Source organism: Vicugna pacos, chromosome 13 (genome assembly GCF_048564905.1).
Source record: "Vicugna pacos chromosome 13, VicPac4, whole genome shotgun sequence".
NCBI classification, from domain to species: domain Eukaryota; kingdom Metazoa; phylum Chordata; class Mammalia; order Artiodactyla; family Camelidae; genus Vicugna; species Vicugna pacos.
Genome location: NC_132999.1, coordinates 4615946 through 4638867, shown reverse-complemented (window position 1 = coordinate 4638867; position 22922 = coordinate 4615946). Strand labels below are relative to the sequence as shown.

Sequence of the window (22922 nt, the reverse complement as noted above, 5' to 3'; positions counted from 1 at the left end):
ACAGTTCAACTGATACTTGTTGAGTGCCCTATTAGGACTCAGATACAATCTGCTGAAAACTATTCAACTGAAGTTTAAATTTAGTAGAGTAACCTAGCATCTGATAAGAATAACAAGACAATTCCTTGATAATGAAATCTGATGATTAATTTTCCTATTTTAAAAGCTATTTTACAAGAATGATAGAAAAGTAGTTCAGTTCATAATAGTAATAAGACTACAACATCTTAAATGATCTGTTCTAAGACAGTGTGAGAGTAGCCTTTGATATAACGTCTCACAGCTCTCCATGCAGGAGTTTTTACTTTTCTGAAAGAAATGCTGAGTTTTTTTTTTTCAATTTTATTTTTTATTGAAGTGTGGTTGATTTACAATGTTAGTTTTGGGTGTACAACAAAGCAATTCAGTTATACACACACACACACACACACACACACACACACACACACACATATATATATATGTATATATACACACTTATATTTTCAGATTCTTTTCCATTATAGCTTATTACAAGAAATTGAATATAGTTCCCTGTGCTATATAGGAGGTCCTTGCTGTTTATCTATTTCATATAGTAGTGTGTAACTGTTAATCCCAAACTCCTAATTTATCTCTTCCCCTCCTTTCCCCTTTGGAAACCAGAGCTTGTTTTCTATATCCATGAGTCTATTTCTGGTTTGTAAACAAAATTTGTATATTTTTTTAGATCCTACATATAAGTGGTATCATCGCTTCTCGGCCTTTTGGCTAAGATCAAGTGTACATATAAGTGATATCATATATTTTTTCCTTCTATCTGACTTACTTTGCTTAGTATGATAATCCCTAGGTCCATCCATGTTGCTGCAAAAGGCATTAATTCATTCTTTTTTATGGCTGAGTAGTATTCCATTGTGCGCATGCACGTGTGTGTGTGTGTGTGTGTGTGTATGTATACACACACACACACACACACACACACATCTTCTTAATCCAATCATCTGTCAATGGACATTTAGGTTGCTTCCATGTCTTGGTTGTTGCATATAGTGCTGCTACAAACATTGGGGTGCATGTGTATTTTCCAATTAGAATCTCCTCTGGATATATGCCCAGGAGTGGGATTGCTGGATCAAATGGTAAGCCTATTTTTAGTTTCTTAAGGAGCCTCCATACTGACCTCCATAGCAGCTGCACCAACTTACATCCCCACCAGCGGTGTAGGAGGGCTCCTTTTCTCCTCACCGTCTCCAGCATTTATTAGAAATGCCCAGTTTTAACTGCAGCCCTGGATCACCGTCCAAGTCAAAACAAAACAAAAGCTTTCACAGGCTTTAAAAGCCTTTAGTCCCACATAAATGTGCCTAGCTTATTAAGATTCTCTCTTCCCAATATTTTCCACACTAATAAATATTGAATATCTGATGTTTACAAGCATTGGGCAACCTAAAAAGAAACATAAAATATTATGGTATAATTAAGGCATTTTAAAAATTTTATTATACTTTTTCCTAATCAAGAGCATGCTTTTTCTTTAAGACAAAGTCCAATTTTTCTTTTTTTTTTTTTTGATCCTTGAGTCAGATCTTCAATCCTCTTTATAGTCTCTAACAACTCCATTCCCTTTTGCTATTAGCTACTCTTCTCTCCAGCTTCCCAATATCCCTCTGAAACTGGCGTGAAATAACCAAACTGAGTTGTGAGCTTACAGGGGTCTAACCAAAGATGAGTTGTTGGGAAGGATCACTATATGGTTCTATGAACTGTCTTATGAAAATTGGAAGTTTATTCTCATCTCTGGCCCTACACAGCCACACTCTCAATAACTCTTGTCTTTGAAGGGGCTGGAGAATGTTATGTAAAATTATGCAAGCTTCAGCTTTTCATAGGTCAGAAATACCCAGGGGCTTTGGTTTTTAATGTAACTTCCCTTAGATAAAAACCAGTTTCCTTTTTCCAATCCGGGAAGTGAATGTCTGTAATACAACATAAATTACACAGTTTCTGATTTTACTGTCTAGACACCATCAACCCCCTTAACACTGCCTTCTCTGTCAAAAGTCTGGGCAGGGCCCAAAAAAAACTGATGTCCAACTAAGCTCGGGAATATATTCCTTCCAACTAAAGCTGGCAGGAGTCTTGTGAGCACATATGAAGCCAACAAAAAGCAGGATTGGAAAATTAAGAATGGTTTTTAAAAAAAAAAGGAGAGAGAGAGGGCAAGTACAAAACCCTTTCACAAATTAACAAGGCTCAGCGGCATCAAGTCCTGGAAATGTTTCCATCTCCGCCTTCACTTCCAAATAAAGTAGTGTGTCAGCCTTGCCGATAAACGCAGATATTTTTACAGCCTCCCCATCCTCGGCGGAGGCTCCACTGTCTGACAGACGCGGATAATGAGAGAACTGAAGGGCGCGCTCAAGAGGATAGCTGCACTCACTTGGATCTTGACGGCTCCTCTTCTCTGAGCTCACAGTCATCCTCCCAGCACACAAGTGAAGATCAGAGTGTGGAGAAAGGGAACAAGAAGTCAGCTGCTTGTTATGGACAGGGGGTTACAGAACCGAATGAAAAATGGAGATTTGCTGCCCTGCTAAGATCACCCAACTGCTTTCCTCCGACTCAGCTGAGGAAATGCCACGTTACCCTAATGACAGTAAGGGCAGCTGTCACTCGCTGAGTGACTACCGTGTGCTAGGCACCATACTAGATGTTTCCTATTTATTATTCTCACAACAGCCTACCTTTCAACTCTGTGACATGATTTTTCTACAGAGCAGGATTTGGCAGAAGAAAGGTCTGTCCTGGATCACGTCTAAGGAGGATTATTTTCTGAACTTTCAAAAGGATGATTTTGTTGATATCTTGCTTATTTATGGTACTTTAACATTACAAAGACTTCTCACTTTTTTTTTCATTTCCTCTTCACAAAAGCCATAAGTAGCAAGAATCTTTATTCCTATTTTACATATGAGGAAACCACAGCTCAGGGAGACTATGACCAAATCCATAGATTTATGAAAATAAGGCAAGGATCAACAGATGACTGGATATGGAAGATGTGGCATATATATACAACGGAATATTACTCAGCCATAAAAAAGAATGAAATAATGCCATTTACAGCAACATGAATGGACCTAGAGATTATTACACTAAGTGAAGTTAGTCAGACAGAGAAAGACAAATATCATATGATATCACTTATATGTGGAATCTAGAAAAAGATACAAATTTTATTTACAAACCAAAACTGGACTCATGGACATAGAAACAAACTATAGTTACCAAAGGGGAAAAAGCAGAGGAGGGGTAAATTTGAGTTTGGGATTAACAGATACACATCACTATATATAAAATAGATAAACAACAAGGACCTACTGTACAGTACAAGAAACTATATTCAATTTCTTGTAATAACACATAATGGAAAAGAATCTGAAAAAATAATGTATGTATATGTATAACTGAATTGCTTTGCTCTACACCTGAAACTAGTATTGTAAATCAACTACTCTTTAATAAAAAATAAATTAAAAAAAGAAAGAAAAAACCTACTGTATAGCTCAGGGAACTACACTCAATATCTTATAATAACCTATAATGAAAAAGAATATGAAAAAAAGTATATGTATAACTGAATCATTATGCTGTACACCAGAAACCAACATAACATTGTAAATCAACTATACTTCAACTGAAAAAAACAAAAAAGAACAAGGCAAGGGCTTGAACTCAGGTGTCCTGAACTCCAACTCCTGTGCTCTTCCCACTGCACCAAAATTACCACCTACGAGAATGGGCCCTGTGAATATTGTCAATGCTAAATTATACTAAACATAGTCTACTCAATTTAACTCACATTCATTGAGCACCTACAGTGAGCCACATGCTGTGCTCAGGGAGCACAAAGAAGTGGAAAAAGTCCCAGGTGATGCAGGAAAGGAGTTCACAGATTAGTGAGGGAGACAGTTATGCAAAGAAGTAACTGCTGTACAGAGCGGTTTGTGCTGACCTAGGTACAGGGGACACATACCTCTAGCAGAGCTTCAAGGACAATGCTTCAAGGAGGAGGGGCATCTGAGCTAGGTTCAGGGGATGAGTTCAGGAGTCCAACAAGCAGAGTCTTCTTTAATTGTCAATAAAGAAGGCTAAAAGATTATGCAGTGTAAGCACTGTGCCCAAGGCCAAATATACAGGAAGCCTGACATAGGCGGCTTTTGCAGGCCAGACCCAAGACATCAGACTAGGCGGGATGGTTAATGTGAGAAGCAAATGAAGGTACGCAAAAGAATAAAGAGGTCCTTCTCTTTTTCCTAAAGGTTATGTGCTCAATGAAAATATCATGTTATGTTTTACAGCCAGATGAATTTACGCCAACAGGTAAATGTCATCTGCAACTTTGATCATTTGTGAGAATGGCCAGGAAAGATGTCTGCAACGAGCCCATGCCTGTCTTCTGGAGTAGCTCTAATTTGGGCTGGTCGGAAGGTGAGATAACTCCTGCTGAGCTGTACTGCCCTGAAGATTGCTTAAGAGCTTGTCTCCAGAGTGCTTCCAGGAAGAGGGCAAGCTGACGGCCAGCTGGACTCAGCGGTTCATCTCCGCTCCAAGTTCACGCTTGGTCCTAGCCTTTGGCAATATCACTCCAAAGACATCAAGGTGGAATTCCTACCTCCTGGGGCCCAGGACCCCAAATCCTCTCCTCCATGCTCTTCTGCGCCTTGTTTTAACCCCACTCCCTCCCTTTTCCTCCTCCACAAACCTCCCATCGCCACCTCTAATCATCTAATTTACAGCTTAGCATCATGGAGGTGCATCAGGTTTCCGGGTGGAAATTGAGGATCTCATTTCCAGCCAGTTTCCCACCCCCATTCTTCTTCTCTCTTCCCATTTCCCCTTTTTCTTCTCAGTCTCCACTCACCTGTAACTTTTTATATTATGTCTTAATTTTCATGTGGGGGCAGGACAGAAGTGTTTTCACTGAAGGGATGTAGGACAGGGCCACCTTTCAACAGGAGAGGAAAAAAAAAAGGTTATCATCATTGAAGTTTAAAACTCAAAGAGGAAAAAAGACCAGACAATGGTCTCACTCAGAGCATCTTTTTTTTTTTCTCAGCAGTTCAGTGTTCAGATCCACCTATTAACAGGAGGAAACTGGCTATATACGAGGCACCAGACAGTGTCTATGTATTTATATGCAAGCCTCTGCCCCGTCCACAGAACTCTGCTGCTTAAAGCAAATCTGCTCTGGCCTCTGACCCTGAGCACAGCTGGCTGAACCAATATTAGGCACCTGACACAAACGCCGTCTATTCACAGGCTTGCCAACCACCTATGACTTGGTTGCCTGGCTCAAAAAGTTACTTTGGGCCCATGAGACTCCCCACCTGGGATTTGAAATTGAGAAACTGCTCTGACTTAGACTAGGGTGGCAGCTCAGTTAAAGGGATATGAGGTAAACTCTGAACCACAGGGCAGCTGAAGTTACGAGAAAACAGAACAGAATGAAGCAGATCCAGAGAGACAAGACAGAGCTTGAGGGAAAAGAGCGACTCCGTGTTCCCAACGCTTTTGTGGTTTCGATTTGAGTGCAGGCTGGCAGTTTATAGGAGCCGTGGCTAGGTCTCCCTAAAACAATCTGACCAGAATGAAAAAAAACACTGACCCAGTAATAAATTGCTAGGTTTTGCCCGGAGGCAGATCTGATAACTCCTCATCTAGTTCCAAAGCTTGCCAAAGATTCAGATTGAGCTACCAGGAACTGGGGTTTTCGTCAGTCTGAATTATGCAAAGTGTTAACCAATGTGACTCTGGCCCTTGCTCTCTGAATTTCCTCATCAACGGGCTGATCCTCAGTGAAAACCGGGAAGATTTCTCCTCTGCGAAACCACCCTCTTCCTTCACGTTCGGTCACTGGCACAAGCCAGTGGTGGTTCTGTCTGTATTCATCACTTATTCTAATTCACCCAAGGAAGACATGGGGGCCTTGGACAGTGCTGTGTGCTCAGCAGCAAATGTCAGCCAGTTATGATCAGGAGTCGGAATCCTCATCCTCCTTTCTGGTGAGAACGTCAAGAGTCTATCAGTCTGAAGCTGTTGCTCCAGACCGCCATTCAGAATTCATGTTTTTATCACTGCTAATCCTGCTCTTTAATTCTCTCCATCACCTCTGCTCTGAAAGACACAGAATGGCAGGAATCGCTAAGAGTGAGAGGGTCTGAGAATCTGGCTTATTTTACAATTCTGCAAAGGATTCACTTCCCCTTCACACCACCCGCCTTTGTTTACACGTGAACATCTCTCTGTTGCTCCCCTTCAGTGCAAATATTCACATGAAAAAATCTCCATAAATGAGTGGTGTCAGAATCCAAAGAAATGTGCTGCATATCAGCAGCAGCTCTAAGTTCCCACTATGGTTGAGGATAGTCCAATGACTCAAATGACCTTTCTGCTAAAGGATCTGCATCACTTCCTTTGTTCCAGTTTTGCACTGTATGGAATTACAATAATGTGAATAATTTTTCTTCTACAAAAAAAAACCAACACAAAAGACAGGAAATCTATGAAAACATTTTTGACAACTGAGATGACCATATTTTAATCTGAATCAATTAAACACAATAAGAATATTTTTCTATCAGAAAATGCCAGTGTACTGAACTGCACAAAAGTCACTTTAGTGAAAATTCAAAGAACACATTTACCGATTAAACTGAGCGAGAAATGTAGCATTTAATTGATAGTTAATTACTATAGGAGGCAAGGAAAGAGAAGAAAAATTAAGCATGTGCCTAAGTCAAGTCACCTTACCCCAAACTTCCCAACAGGTTGAACCTAATAAATACTTTAAAACACAAACATCTTGTCAGATCTAAGGTCCAGTCAGCAGAATGCAAGTCCAGCAACCAGGGATAGTTCCAACTCCAGGCAGGAGGAGTAAGACTCAGACGGCATCAGAGGCGCCAACAAGAGGGGTCGGGTTGCGGGGATCACCCCAGCATGAGGCAGGCTGGTGTGTGGCCTGACACATTTGCTAGGCAGGTACATGAGACGGCACGTCACAGCACCAGAGGGCTTAGCAGTAAGTTTCGGGGATTCTCTCACACAATGAATGGAGGTCAGTCTTGAGGTCTCTTGTGGGGGATCCAGGCAGAAAATCAGCAAAAGGGGTCAAGATATAAACCTAGTTAATGAAACCAGGGCCCAACTTCAGCATATGCAATGAGTAAGGGTCATGCCGGAGCAAGGCCAACAGCAGGAATGATGAGGCTGACCCACTGACCTATTGACCAAAGGGTCCTTGAACTTCCTGTGCCACTAGCCAGACTGCTCCAAGAGCTTGGAACAGGACCAGGACAGCTGGGAGAATGATGGATTTAAACTGCGGGACACACAATAAATACACAATAAATTATATTATTATTGCTATTGTTTATTATGAAAGGATTAACTGGGAAAAGGTGGGTCACACTGGAAGGGGTCTTATGAACCTGAAAACTACACCCGGACACATGGGGACACATGTTTGGTGGGCAGAAGTCCAAGCAGGTGGGGCAGAATCTCTGGAAAGCAGGGTAGCGGGAACCAGTGGGAGGTGAGGTTGAGAGGTGTGAGGATGGGTGATGGTGCATAGATGCACAGACTGCAGGATCCAGAAGTCAAAGCTGGCCAGAGGCAGGTCCCCATGAGGCTGCAGTACAGGGGCAAGACTCTAGTCCTCTACAGAGGGGAGAGGGAACATTCCTAAGAATAAAAGCAGAGCTGTACAAACAGGAGCAACCACATGGGTAATGCATTAATTTCTCTTGAATGTGGATAATATTGGTCCCAAGAGCAAGACTGAAGAGACAGGGAGGGATAAGGAGTCAAGGGCTTACCCAAGGCATCACAGGAGTTAAGCATCTTAGCTGTGGGGTTAAGGGACACTGGGACCCAAAGCCAGGCACGTTCTTCTACCCTCCCTCTTCTAAGACACAGGAGAACAATGTCTGGGTGCACCTCTACGTGCATCCCCACTCCCTCAATCAAAACGCAGGTGCACAGGAATTAGACAAGTTGTATCTTGTTTGTGTTGCGCTTGTACTGGGGCTTGCACTATTGTTTTCATTGTTGACCTGGGAGGGGCCTATGCTACCAACTGAGACACACAGAGTTATGGTAACATCTGTTTCCAGAACAGAGACATTCTGTATCCCTATTTTTCACATAATTTCCCCTTTGATTCAGCTCTGGGGAGACTGAGCAAGAGTTAGTGTGGGTGTATGGATGGAATCAACCCTTGTTTTTTATTGCAAAGAGCCAGGGGGATTCCTTCCTTGAGTTGGGGCCATTCTCGGGATCCCTGTTCAGACTCCTGCCCAGCTTGCCCCCCAAGCACACAAGTTGACGGCAAAGTTCTCCAAGGGTTGCTTAATTACTTGGTGAGGACCCCTGCCAACAAATATCAAGCCCAGACTAAACGCACGGCTGGAGACACTGGCCAGGCCCTCTGCACCTCTCCTGAGTGGGGAAGGCTTCTGGGCTAGCCTCATGGATGATGGATAGAGGGATGGGCAGTTGCTGAACTGAAACTCTGTCTTCAGAAAAGAAGCATTTCTTTCTCATTCTGCTTGATGTCCTCACTAATGCATGGGGCAGCCACCTTTTGGTGGCATCAAACCTGCGGCTGTGAAATTTGTTCAATAGGGTCTCACTAACCCCAGTTCTCTAATGGTTATCATGGTAGTTCGCCTTCTCCATGGTTTTATGGCCAAATGCCTGGTCTTTGGCAACAGAAAGATGGGGCTCCCTATCTCAGCTGTACTACTTAATAACCATTTGACCTTAAGTAAGATATGGAACGTCTCATCAGTTTCTCTGTCTGTAAAATGGGGAGAACTGTAAGGGTGAGATGCAGTAGGGTAAACAAATCAGCAAGCACAGCTCATGATAAGGGGTCATCACATGTGTGTTTGGGGCCTACACAGCTCCCAAACTCTCCTTACGGGGTTGCATATTCTGATATAATCGGTCTCCTGGGTCTCCCATAGCTGGAGGGCTCTCTCGGGAGTCCCTTAACTAATGAGTTCCTCAACGTGGGGCAACAAGCCAGATCCACTCCATGCCATGCCATCAAAGGTCTGAGAGCCCTCTCAGGCAGGCTGGGGCCCCAGGAGCTGGTTCCAAGGCTCCTGCAGAGGACCACGGGACCAGGGGCCATCTTCAGGTAACGCAGCAGGGCAGGTTGCAGCCCCATTCCTACAGGTGCTGGGTTTAGAGTTCACAGGCAGTCATCACATAATACCCACAACCGTGACCCTCACGGAGTGCTTTCACATTCGTTTCTTCGTTTAAACTTCAGCACAACGGAGGCTGACTGAGAGCAGCATTGCCCTCGGTCTGCAGGTGGGAATCCTCAGATCCACAGAGATTGCCTATCAGTCCTCAGCAACACAGCTCTGAAGTGGAGAGGTCTGAAGACTCTGGTCCCGGTCCTTCTGAGTGCCAACCTACCTCTTTACCGCCTGGGCGAGGATCTCTGGTAACACCCATACTTGGCCAGTTATTTATCATTTGATCAACAAACACATTGCCTGTGTGCTACTTAATGAGAGGTCTTATCTTAAGTTAAGGTGGACTTTTTACAGCCTTATGAGGAAAGTCGTCCTTTTCCTTTGCTGCACTTACCACTGTTTTTAGGTACACATGCATCTGTGATTATTTATTTTATGTTTACCTCCCCAATTAGACTAAAGATTATATCAGAGCTGGCATCATACTTCGTTTACTTTATCAGTTTTACATACAGCAGGCACTCAGCAGTAGTCATTGCTTGTTGAATGACCAAAAGTCACATTATCCTGTTCTACAGATAAGACTGTACCCAAACATTATTTGCCCAAGTGCACTTTGCTGCTAAGTAGTGGATCTGGGTCTCTAGAGTGGACTGAAGCTTTCTAAGAGTAGCCTCTTTTTATGAGGGCCCCTCTCAAAGGGTTGTCAGAGCTTAGTGGTCACAGCATTAGTCAAATCTCGTCAGTCCGTCACATCATTAAGAATAAGCTGGTTCGTGGTACTGGCATAAAAACAGACATATGGATCAATGGGACAGAATATAGAGCCCAGAAATAAACACACAGACCTATGGTCAATTAACCTTCGACAAAGAAGGCAAGAACATACAATGGAGAAAAGACAGTCTCTTCAGCAACTGGTGTTGGGAAAACTGGATAGTAGAGTGTAAATAATGAAGTGACAACACTCCCTCACACCATACACAAAAAATAAACTAAAAATGGCTTAAAGACTTAAATATAAGATAAGACATGATAAGCCTCCTAGAAGAAAACATAGGCAAAATATTTGTTGCAGAAAAAATGTTACAGCTCAGGGTTATAGCTCAGTGTTACAGCTCGATGTTGCAGCTCAGTTATGACAGCAACCTGGATCCAGGCGAGAGACCAAGCAGCACTCAGACAGTTGGAGAACTCAGGTTTATTACGCCAGCGGGCCCAGAGGAGTTAACACTCCAAGCTCTGGAACCCCATCTGTAGGTTTACACAGGCTTTTATAGGCTGCCAGTTTACACTTTGCAACATTGTATGCAAATAAGGTATAACAAAAGTTGACTAATTAGGAACAAGCTTTGTAGAAATGGACCAATCAGGAGGGAGAGAAATAACCAATCAGGAGTGAGGGAAGTGGACCAAACAGGAGTGAGAGAAATAACCAATCAGGAGTGAAGGAAATAACCAATCAGAAGTGAGCTCAGGGAACCAATAGAATTTTAGGGGTAAGTAAGCCGTTTCAGAAGCAAAAAGTGAGATAGAGCCTCTGGGCCAGGAAACTGGATGGTGCTGGCAGGAGAGTAGTGGCCCTGCCTGGGAGTCATGCTGGTCTTTTTATGGGGCTTCCCACCTCACATTCTCTGATATAAATCTTAGTAATGTTCTCCTAGGGCAATCTACCCAGGCAATAGAAATAAAAGCAAAAATAAACAAATGGGACCTAATTAAACTTACAAGCTTTTGCACAGCAAAGGAAACCGTAAGCAAAGCAAAACAACAACTTAAGGAATGGGAGAAAATATTTGCAAATGATGTGACTGACAAAGGCTTAGTTTCCAGAATACATAAACAGCTCGTACAGCTTAATAACAACAAAACAAACAACCCAATCCAAAAATGGGCAGAAGACCTAAACAAGCAGTTCTCCAATGAAGACATACAAATGGCCAACAGACACATGAAAGAATGCTCAATATCACTAATTATCAGAAAAATGCAAATCAAAACTATAATGAGATATCACTTCACCAGCCAGAATGGCCATCATTAAAAAGTCCACAAACAATGAATGCTGGAGAGGGTGTGGAGAAAAGGGAACCCTCCTACACTGCTGATGGGACTGTAGTTTGGTGCTGCCACTATGGAGGACAGTATGAAGATTCCTCAAGAAACTAAAAATGGACTTACCATATGATCCAGCAATCCCACTCCTGGGCATATATCCAGAGGGGACTTTAATTTGAAAAGATACATGCACCCCAATGTTCACAGCAGCACTATATACAACAGCCAAGACATGGAAGCAACCTAAATGTCCATTGACAGATGACTAGATAAAGAAGGTGTGGTATATTTATACAATGGAATACTACACAGCCATAAAAAAGAATAAAATAGTATCATTTGCAGCAACATGAATGGACCTAGAGATCGTCATTCTAAGTGAAGTAAGCCAGAAAGAGCTAGAAAAATACCACATGATATCACTTAACATGTGGAATCTAAAAAAAGGAGGACACAAATGAACTCATCTACAAAACAGAAACAAACTATCAGACATAGTAAACAATCTTAACATTACCAAGGGAAAGGGATGGGAAGGGATAAATTTGGGAGTTTGAGATTTGCAAATGTTAGTCATTATATATAAAAATAGGTTTAAAACCACCAAATTTCTTCTATATAGCACAGGGAACTATATTCAGTATCTTGTAGTAAACTTCAATGAAAAAGAATATGAAAACAAATATATAAATGTATATGAATGACTAGGACATCGGGCTGTACACCAGAAATCGACACATTATAACTGACTGTAGTTCAATTTAAAAAAAAAGAAGCTGGTTATCTCCAGTTCCTAAATAATAATGTTACTACTGCCATTATGTACAATCTATCACTAATCATAGCAATGTTACCAGTGTAATCACATTTGTATAGGGCATCATAGCATTCAGAACACTTTGATCTTTGACATCCTTGGGAAATAGGCAGAAAGCTATTTTACTGGAACCTGAAACTTATGAATTACCCAAGATGATATAACTGAGAAGCAGAACCAAGACTCAACTCCAGGTGGAATTTCACCCTGCAAAGTAAGAAGAATTTTAGAAGTTCTTAAAAATGCAAAACACATTAAATGTGTAAAGGTGTTGGAAATGTGAATTCAAATCTAAACACCTGTACAACCAGTTCAAGATCAAATGGTAAGCTTAAAGGTAGAGACTGTCTAAGTGTTCATTTACTCAGAAGAGCAGAAGGAGGAAGAATTATGGAAATGGTGGTTATCACAACATTGTAAAATGATTATAAATCAATAAAAAATGTTAAAAAAAAAAAAAAGAAATGGTGGTTATCTTTTGATTCAGTTGATATTTCCAGTGGCCCTCCCACCCTTCTGGTAGGTTTCAGGTGGAGACGGTACAGGAGACCCAAATACAAAAGCCATGAATCCCAGTGCTGGGCAGAGTCTCAATGTCTGCTCGAGCCACAGGCAGCAAGGCTGCAGCCCAAGAGACAGAGGCCTCTGGTTTCCAGGAAGAGAAAGTAGCCAGAGAAAAGCACAGCCTCGATCCTTAGGCGCTTGAATGACTGCTCTCTAGACAGATGGAAAGCTGATAACCACAGGATGGATCACTGATGGAGGAGCTACCCTTGCACGGACCAGCTAGGCACTTCAACATACTAATGAGTCCAGTCATCACAACAAAGTTACACAACAAAGTCAAAACCACTCTTGTTTTAACAGATGATGGAACTGCAGCTCAGCTTGCTCAAGGCCACACAGCTAACAAGCAGTGGAACCACAATTTGATTCATAGCTGTCCTCTTCCAGCCCTCAAGGCACATGGAAAGGAAGAGAAAGCACAGCTCAAAGAATGTCACAGGAGCCAGTCTCCCTTCTGAGTCAGTCTGAAAGCATGTGTCTGTGCATGCCGGGCTCTCTGTGATAGGTGAGCATGCTCGGAGGAGGATGACTGAAGGACCTGGGCTGAGACGACCAGGAGCCTCAACTGGTGATGGGTTTGGGGCGTGAAGCAAGCTGAAGATGCAGGTGGGCAGGTCAGTGGGGAGCCAGGGAAAGCGGGATCGGTGGAAACGAGGCTGGGGTCAAAAAACATTAAAACACACAGGGCTCTAAGGTGGGCCTTTCAGTAAGAGTTGTGCTCTCTGAACACCTGCCACCCTGGTCTGTAACAGCATAACATGATAATTTCATTTACAAATGAACACATCACTTCTATGTGTAAGGAAGCACTCTGTAGCATTTACATGAGGGAGTCCCTTATTTCTGAAAGCGCTTATTCACTGAGAAGAGCCCAAGACTTTCCCACTACTTTTTCACTACCTTCCCACTATTTGCTTGTTTTCTCTTTCTTTCCATCTCGTGAATTCTGCTTCATTTAGATGAGTGGCCTGACCTTCCTACTAGGTAATCAAAGGAGTGCCAGACACCAAGCTGCTCATTTGCTCAACAAAAGCCAAGTGCCTCTGACCCAGGCGAGGATCCTGTTCCTGCTGCAAGTAGCAAAGAATGTCAACAAAAGCTGAAATGATAGTATTTAAGTTTCGTGTTGGTCTCCTAGATAAGTAGATTTCAATGGCAATGACCCACAGTAAGAAACGCACTTTACACTGGGAGCCACAACACACAAGGGAACATGTGTATGTGTATGTGGATCAATGAGACAAAGGTTACATGAAACAACGCCTGCTGTCTTACGGGTAATGCACCTACTCTGATATTTCCATTCGATTCCAGTTCATCACAAAAAGTGGAGTGATGTCCCAGGTTGACTTTACGATCCCCGTATGAGTGGAAACTTGTAATGTGACAATCACCATCAGATCCAGAATATGAGGCGTTATAGGAACTCCCCGGCAAGGAGGTGTGGAGAAGGGTGGGGCAGCTCCGGGAACAGCACGTGCTCCTTCTTCTCTGCCCACAGCTCCAGAAAAGGGTGGAGCCACGAGGAAGGGAAGGCAACACGGAGGCCATCACAGACTGGAAGAGCCCAGTGAAAAAGCAGAATTCATTAAAAAAAAAAACTTCTTTTGCCTCATGGTCCACCAAAATAATGGCACTTAAGATTCCCTCTAACCATTTTGATGACCTACATTACTATCAAGCATTATTCACAAGGAAGGCTTTGTTAGAAAACTGATTTTATCCAAACCTGATTTGAAATGGACACGTGTGTGTGTGTGTGTATGTGTATGTGTGTGTGTGTGTTAAACAGGCCAAGGGACAGGAGCTGTTACATTTGTGGAATTTCCAGTCATTAGGCTGACCTCAGGGCAGGCGAGTGTTTCAGGGAGTGTGTATGGAATCACAATTGAGCCTTCAGATGCGCTGAGGCCAGCGGGCCATGTCTTGTATGTTTTTCTGCATTTACTTTCAAGAAAATGTTCTAACTTAAATCCTCAGTATTCCTCCCCCTCACCAAGAAGCTTCTCTCTGGGGTCCTGTTGAGAAGCAACATTAATCCTCAGTTTTCTCACAAACCACTCAGAGGCGTCAGTTACCCAGTTCAGTGCTCACAAAGAAAAATGCAGACACGAACATGACAACCGTGCTGCCCATTTTTTTCTCCTGTAATTATAGCTCCAAGATGCACAATTCCAAGCCCCTTTCCCTACAAACACACAATTTCTCCAGTCACAGCCACACACTGTTTGCCTCTATCATTAATGTCTCTTATCAAATCTTCAAAGCACTCCTTTCGTGGGGGGACAAAAGAGAACGTGTGAGGGAGCACCCTCCACTCTAAGTACCAGTCCGCTCAGCTGTGAAACGGGGGTGAGCGCCGAAAAGCTGACGCTCTGTTTGCCTGTGATCACAGGCTCGTTACCAACCAGACAAATACACTTCCTCCGAAGGAACCGCAAACCACCTCAGTCCCAACCTCGTGTATTTAATAGGCAACAAATATTGCTGAAAGGAGTCAAGAAAATTGAATTTCTTTGGGGCATTCTTTCATAAAGGCTGGATTTCCGCCCACTGAGTGCTGCAGAATTGTGAAAAAAAAATGGTGAAAGCAGTGATTTTCAAGGTCCCTTCTAGAATGACTTGAACATTCTAACTGTTTTAGCACATTCTGTTTTGACACGTTCTGGGGTTCTTTGAACAACAACAACAAAAAGGCATTCTGAGCTTCCATCCTCATCCCAAGGGCGCCCTCAGCCAAATCCTGACATTGGGCTCAGAGGCCCCATGTCCGGGCAGATCTCAGCCTCCACCTGGAGGCCGCAGGGGGTAAGATGCCAGAGCACATCCCCCCCCCTGCTGGAAGAGGTTCAGGGTGTGCTGCTGCCACTAAATCTCAAAAAAAATAAGAAAGACACCAGTTCAGATGGAAACTATGCTTTCCCATCTCAGTCAATGCAACAAACCTCGCCTGGTATAGAATGTCACCAAAGAAGGGGAGGTAGAATCAGCTTCTCGCAGATGCTACAGTTGACCATCTCCCTCCTCGTCATGTTCCCCAATCGTGCTTTTTGGTTTTGTTGTTGTTGTTGGATGGACAGAGGTCCAAACAGCCAGGACATCATCACTGCAAGGAGCCAACTCGAGTAAGTGGAAGTCAAGTGTGCTTTGACATGCATAGAGAAACATTTGGGATTTGGGCCATGATTCCCAGAACCCAGGGGCCAACAGGCAGGGCCCTCTAGAATTTGTATAAAGAGGCAGAGTGGTGCAAGCTGGCTGAAAGGCAGTACAGTGGGTTTTTACACTTTTCCTTACTAACACTCAGAGTAAGAAACATATTTGATATTCCTAATTAATACACACACACAAACACAAATGTATAAAGTGAAAGGCTTCATGAAACAACACTGATCCTATGTGGCCATGTACTCTGACATTTTCTATCGATTCTACTATGATAAGAGTAAAAGGCTGGGCATGACCCACTAAGCTGATTTCATGACCTCATGGCAGTGGATGAGGAGCAGCAATCTGAAGACACACACACACATGTGCACACACACCTGTACTAAAAGCCTTGTCTTGAGGCTGTGCTCTATTCAGAGTTCAACCGCTTGTATTTTAAATGGCTTGGGGAAGCTTGGAGATTAAAGGAGGCCGAAAGCTTTAGAGATGTTTAGTTTGAGAGTAACAGACAAAAGCGAAGACATCGGTGCCCTTTTTGACTGGGGCCCCTCTCTCCCAACAGTGTATCTTTCAGAGAAACAGGAGCCGGAAAAACCCGGACCCCTGAGGAAGGACTCAGATGGCATACAGAAAGCTAGAAGAATACCAAAAGCACCAGTAAAAGTGGTCTGAGTACCTCAAAGCCCTAGATTTAAACTTCTCCACATAAAACTCTTAAATTGAAAAATATGTCTCTATCACAAATGGCCTAAAATACGACCCGAAGCCAAGCTGTAGTTACATTCTTTTTTTGTAAAATGAAGGTTCCCTTGTGACTCAAAAAAAAAAAAAAATTAAAAGAATAAAATGGATGTATTTTTCTTCTTTTTACCTTGTAACTGCACCAAGATTATTTAACTAATTTCAATTTTTTTGAATCTTTTCAGGCTAAAAATATAGAAGTTTACCACAAGCGTATCTCCAAGTTTAAAAAAATAATTACATCAATGATTTACTGTGGTAACAATCTTAACTCGCACGCTGCTTCCTCAAGAAAGGCTACATTTAAAGAGGTATTTTTACTTTTTTTTGTGTTTATTCAAAAAAATAACTATATACAGTTTTGGAAGACAAAAGTCAGAATCTGGAAAATGAAACTCAGATTTCAGCACCAGATGGAAGTCAGCACATACGTATGAAGAGTAATAAGAGAGAAGCGCTTTGGGCAAGTCAAGACTTCCAGTTACAACGGAGAACGCAACTTACAGCACGTACTTGTATCCACGTCTTTCCACTGATTCACAGTCACCACAGAAGCATCAGCTGGTAGACACTGACCACAGTGATGTGTGATGGGAGAAATTATGTGGGTCTCGGAATCTTACGCTCTTTCAATGGCTTTTATTTAAAGGTTTCTATAGGAAAAATTACTTACCAAATGTGCTATATAAATGGGTGAGTAAGCAGAGATTTTGAAACAGAGGTAACAAATCCAACTTCATCGCATAATGCGTTCTCATTAGCAGGGCATGAGTTCACATGATTGGTTCATTAACTAACACAAGTATAATGTCTTGGGTTGAATAAAATCCAGTATTTTTCATTCAGCAAACCCCAGTTCCATCTCACAAATGTAAATTATTATAATTTCCCTATCCATTTTCCCCATCTTCCTCCCCACTTTCCACCCCAGCACACCCCGAGTTCCACAAGGAACATACAGCATCTCCAAGCTGGAGAGAATATTAGATCTTGCTATCACGGCAAAAATCAAAACCAGTGTCCCCTGACACCTAGAACAGGGCTGTACCCCTGCCATGCGGCCTTCAGTAACTTACACAAAATTCAACCCATTATTATAAATGCATGCTCAGTTCACTTGATTTATATTAATGTGAGATTCAATGATGTCTACTGCCAAGATGGAAAGGTTTGTGAATAAAAACACATTTCAACAGCAAATAGGAGGAGTCTTCTCTTACCTGCCATTGACATGGATAACATTATATATCTATATATTAAAGATGCCAGGTTTGCTTGACACATCTTAACGTGCAAATTTGGGGCCAAGGGGGAAAAATTATTGCCAGCTATATGACATTCTAGCAACCTCCAGAAATTACTCTCAAACTTCCACTCCAGAGTAGACTATATTGTTCCCAAACTGTGTTAGTGAGGAATCCTGGAAGGAGTACCAGGCTATGATGGAGCTCATGGTAGGAGAACAGATGGGAGTCCAGGTAGAAATGGGGTGTTCCAGTCAGCCAAATCTCTCCAAGTCCAAACAGGAAATGTAGTTAAGGATGTGGTTCTCTTTCTTGATGAACTTGGAACCGGGGATCTGAAACTTGGATATCTGAAAGGGCACAGGTGAGCTTTTTTCAATATCGCATCCTCCCCAACATTAATGAAGTTAATTTTCACTGTACTATCACCCTCATCCTATCTCACGGTGCTCTCTGTCTCTGAAGGCTACTTTTAGCTGCCTTCCCTTGGTTACTTCTAACTCAGTAATCACTTCTGAGACACCCTGGTGAGGGTCAGACACACCTCCCGGAGGTTCCATAGCACCAGACCGAGCTCTGTCATAAAATCTGTCCTCTTGTTCTGCAAGTGTCTGCCACTGTTCTGCCTCCCTAGCTGGACTGTGAGGTCCTTGTGAGCAGCTGTGGCATCTAATTCACCTACATCACCCCAGCACCAAACATTGGGTCTGATGTATGGGAGACAGTTGCTGAATGCACAAACATACTGTATAAGTGATGCAAATATCATGCCTTCACCTTTAAAAGCATAGTCATTTTTTAACACCTTTGTTATGGTGTGATTCCTGTACCGTGAACGACACATATTTCAGACGTACAATTTGATGAATTCTGATAGATGTATACACCCATGAAACCACCACCACAATCAAGATGGCTAAAACTTCCATCACTCCCCAAGAGATGCAAATTTTCAATTCCCAATTTATCCCTTCCCCTGGTAACCATAAGTTTGTTCTCTATGTCTGTGAGTCTGTTTCTGTTTTGTAGATAAGCTCATTTATGTCCTTTTTTTAGATCCCACATATAAGCAACATCACATGGTATTCTTTCTCTTTCTGACTTACTTCACTTAGAACGACCATCTCCAGGTCCATCCACATTGCTGCAAATGGCATTATTTTATTCTTTTTTATGGCTGAGTAGCATTCCATTGTGTATATATGTACCACATCTTTATCCAGTCATCTGTTGATGGATATTTAGGTTGCTTCCATGTCTCGGCTATTGTAAATAGTGCTGCTGTGCACATTGGGGTACGTGTGTCTTTTTGAATTATTATTATTTTCCTCTGGATAGATGCCCAGAAGTACAATTTCTAAATCCTGTGGTAAGTCTATTTTTACTTTTTTAAGGAATCTCCACATTGTCCTGTAATGGACTGAACCAATTTACATTCCCACCAACAGTGTAGGAGGGTTCCTTTTTCTCCACACCCTCTCCAGTATATGTCATTGGCGGACTTTTTAATGATGGCCATTCTGACTGGTGTGAGGTGATATCTCATTGGAGTTTTGATTTGCACTTCTCTACCAATTAGTGATGCTGAGCATCTTTTCATGTGTGCTTGTTGACCATCTGGATGTCTTCTTTGGACAAATGTCTGTTTATGTCTTCTACCCATTTTTTTGATTGGGTTGCTTGTTTTTTGATATTAAGCTGTTTGTATTTTTGATACAAGCTGTTTGCGTATCTTGGAAATTAGTCCCTTGTTGGTCACATCATTTGCAACTGTTTTCTCCCCTTCTGTAGGTTGTCTTTTCTTTTGTTGATGGTTTCCTCAGCTGTGCAAAAGCTTTTAAGTTTAATTAGGTTTGTTCATTTTTGTTTTTATTTCCATTACTCTAGGAGCTGGTTTGAAAAAAACACTGCTGTGGCTTATGTCCAGAGTGTTCTGCCTATGTTTTCCTCTAGGAGTTTTATGGTATCTGGTCTTACATTTAGGTCTTTAAGCCATTTTTAGTTTAGCTTTGTATATGGTGTTAGTGAATGTTCTAATTTCAGTCTTTTACAGGTAGCTGTCCAGTTTTCCCAGCACCATTCGTTGGAGAGACTGTTTTTCCTCCATTGTATATTCTTGCCTCCTTTGGTGTAGATTAATTGACCATAAGTGCATGGGTTCACTTCTGGATTCCCTATTCTGTTCCACTGATCTATGTGTCTGTTTTTGTGCCAGTACCATACTGTTGTGATTTCTGTAGCTTCGTAGTATAGTCTGAAGTCAGGGAGCATTCCACCAACTCCCTTCTCCTTTTTCAAGACTGTTCTGGCTATTCAGGGTCTTTTGTGTTTCCATACAAATTTTAACATTTTTTGTTCCAGTTCTGTGAAAAATGTCATTGGTAATTTGATAGCAATTGTATTGAATCTGTATGTTGCCTTGGGTAGTATGGCCATTTTAACAATATTGATTCTTCCAACCCAAGAACATGGTATATCTTTCCATCTGCTTATGTTGTCAAAAACACAGCCATTTTTAAAGCAATGCAATCCTGGCACTCATAATTACTGTCAGAAGTAAATTAGAAAACTTCAATATTTCTCAGACAAAATAAGAACAAAGGAATCAAGGCAAATATGTTTTTAATGAAGTCAAAAGTTTATTTCCTCACTATATTCAAATCAAGCAAAATAATGATGTATTCATCTTCACTGGAATGACAACTTATCCTACAAGCCCATCTAGCTGCAAAAGCAGACTAAAAGTTGTACTCCCTTTAATTTGCTATAGTAAATTAAGTCAGGTTTGTCCACATTGACTTGTTGGGCAAAATTAAACCAACCTGTACTAATTTGTACTTCTATCTTGCTACTCTGCCGTGCTCATTTCTCTGGTCACGCTTACTTGGATGATCTAGACATTTAGAAACAAGAGCCTAAAGTCTGCTGATTTATCCCTTTCTCTGTGATACTAACCCTCCCTCGGCACTCAGCTTCAGGAAGACAGCGTGCGTTATTACATTATTTGACAATGACGAAGTAATAAACTAGGAGGGCATTACATGCACACATTTTAAAATGGGGCTTGTTGTTTGAGATTGCTCCTGCTTGTCCATTTGGATGAAAAGTGCCTGTTTATGAAATGAGCTTGAGGACTCTGACAGATTTAATGCCTAATATCAGTTTAGGGAAAGCAATGAAAGCTAACCTCAAAGGTCAGGGGAGCGTTCTGATGGAACATCAGAGATTTTGTTACAGTAAATAAATATTTATCTACTCCCTGAGATGAACAATGCACTGTGTTCTGTAAAAGATATAAATGAAACCTTTTTCTCTCTCACTGAGATTGCAGTTACTTTGTCTTTAATTATGATACCTCGTTTACAGGAATGAACTCTACCGCATGTCCAGACCTCCAGTCAGAATACTGGGTTTTCTGAAGTAGCTGCAGTTTTTAATAGCAAATGCCATAAAATAAATATTAACCATCATTCAATTTTGAAAACACACATCTCTAAACTTACATTGAGGTTATTAAGAGGCCACGGATAATTATGATGCAAAGACAGTGGAAGGTAAATCTGTTCAAAAGTCTTAAGTAGGTTTTTCTGTGTTGTAGTTTACTGATTGGATACCTACCGTTACCATGATGAAACTAATTTTCAAGAAAGATGAGCTCAGTAAGAATTCAAAAACACACAAAAGCCATTTTCCAACATATCTGAATTAAAAGGGATCCATCCCTGCCTTCTTAAGTCTTATAATGATTCTCTAATGATTCTAGGAATCTCTGCAGAAAGCTCATTTTCAGCTAACAGTATCTAATAGAAGTCACTCCCTACTCATCATTACATTCTTTATTTTCAAGGCTTTCAAGATCAGCTGCATGGGGGTAGATTATGTTACTGGATGCATCCCAGTTTCCAAGACACACATCAATTTCCCAACATTTACTGCCAAGGCCACACAGAAGAATCAAAAAAGAAACACCATGAACGGGAGCAGTTGTTCTAACCAGTCGGAGGTGACAATTACCAAGAACTGTTAATCTGTAGCCATGTGAGGAGCCTCCAGCGCCTTCATTTTCCCCCTTGCTGAGTCAGAGTGACTTCTAATTATGGTTTGGGGCAGTTTTCTCACCTGCAGTTGAACAGAAGTTTGAGGAAATGTGTGCATTTAAAAAAGCAATCATCCAGTCTGTTGGTAAACAAGACACATTTACGCATAAACTGTGCTCCAGGCAACTTGGGGTTTCATGTAAATGACTGGATTATTTTTTAACTGAAATGAAAACAATTTACTCTCATTTATGAGAGGAGGGAAGTAAAATGATTCACTTAGTTAACATCCAAGTTATACTGTATATCATTACTGTGTAAAATGAAATTCAAGCGGTTATTTTATATTGACTTAATGTTCTGTTATGATTAACCACAACTGGCAACAAGAACTTCAAGCAAAAATGACCTTTACACTTTCCTGAGAAGCTCAGTTCTGCCACTTATTAGCTATGTGTGACTTTGGACAAGTTAGTTAACCTTGGTTACCCAAACCTCAGTTTCCTTATCTTTTAAATAGAGCTAATAATAATAATACCATCTTTTGGGATTCACACACACACACAACTTAGCGCGTGTTGGCTGGTGGTTAGACATGGTCTTGATACTCACCTTGCCCCTGGGATCAACATAATTATGCTTTTCCGCAACCAAAGAATAAACCCAGGACCAAAATATGTAGTTCCAAATAATTAAGTGCCCTAATAGAAGGGGAACTACTATGCAAATAGGTATTGCTCACCTTTCCGTTTATGGCCCCCTGCTCCCCCCCTCCCATGCTCACACACTTGATGTCTATTTCTGCTTTGGAGATTTATTACCTTGTGCTAAGCATTGCCTTCTTCCTAAAAAGAGGTCCGTAACAACGCAAATGCTCCAGGCAAGCATAATTAAAACCATTATCACTTTGTCAAAATTAGTTTGTCTGGTTTTTCTTCTAGACAGCTATCCTATATACTGATCCTTGGTACCTGGGAAAGGATTAAATGGCTCTGAAAGAGGGGTAAAAGGGTACAGGATGTATTTCACAATT

At 41.6% G+C, this 22922-nt stretch overlaps 1 protein-coding gene and 1 pseudogene across 3 annotated transcripts in view; one reads left to right on the top strand and one right to left on the bottom strand.

Annotated features, from left to right (window-relative positions):
• The window catches only part of DDAH1 (dimethylarginine dimethylaminohydrolase 1), a 133189-nt gene that overhangs the window by 105402 nt on the left and 4865 nt on the right, over nucleotides 1-22922 (bottom strand). The window lies entirely within an intron of this gene.
• LOC116281236 (U2 spliceosomal RNA) lies at nucleotides 731-963 on the top strand (annotated as a pseudogene).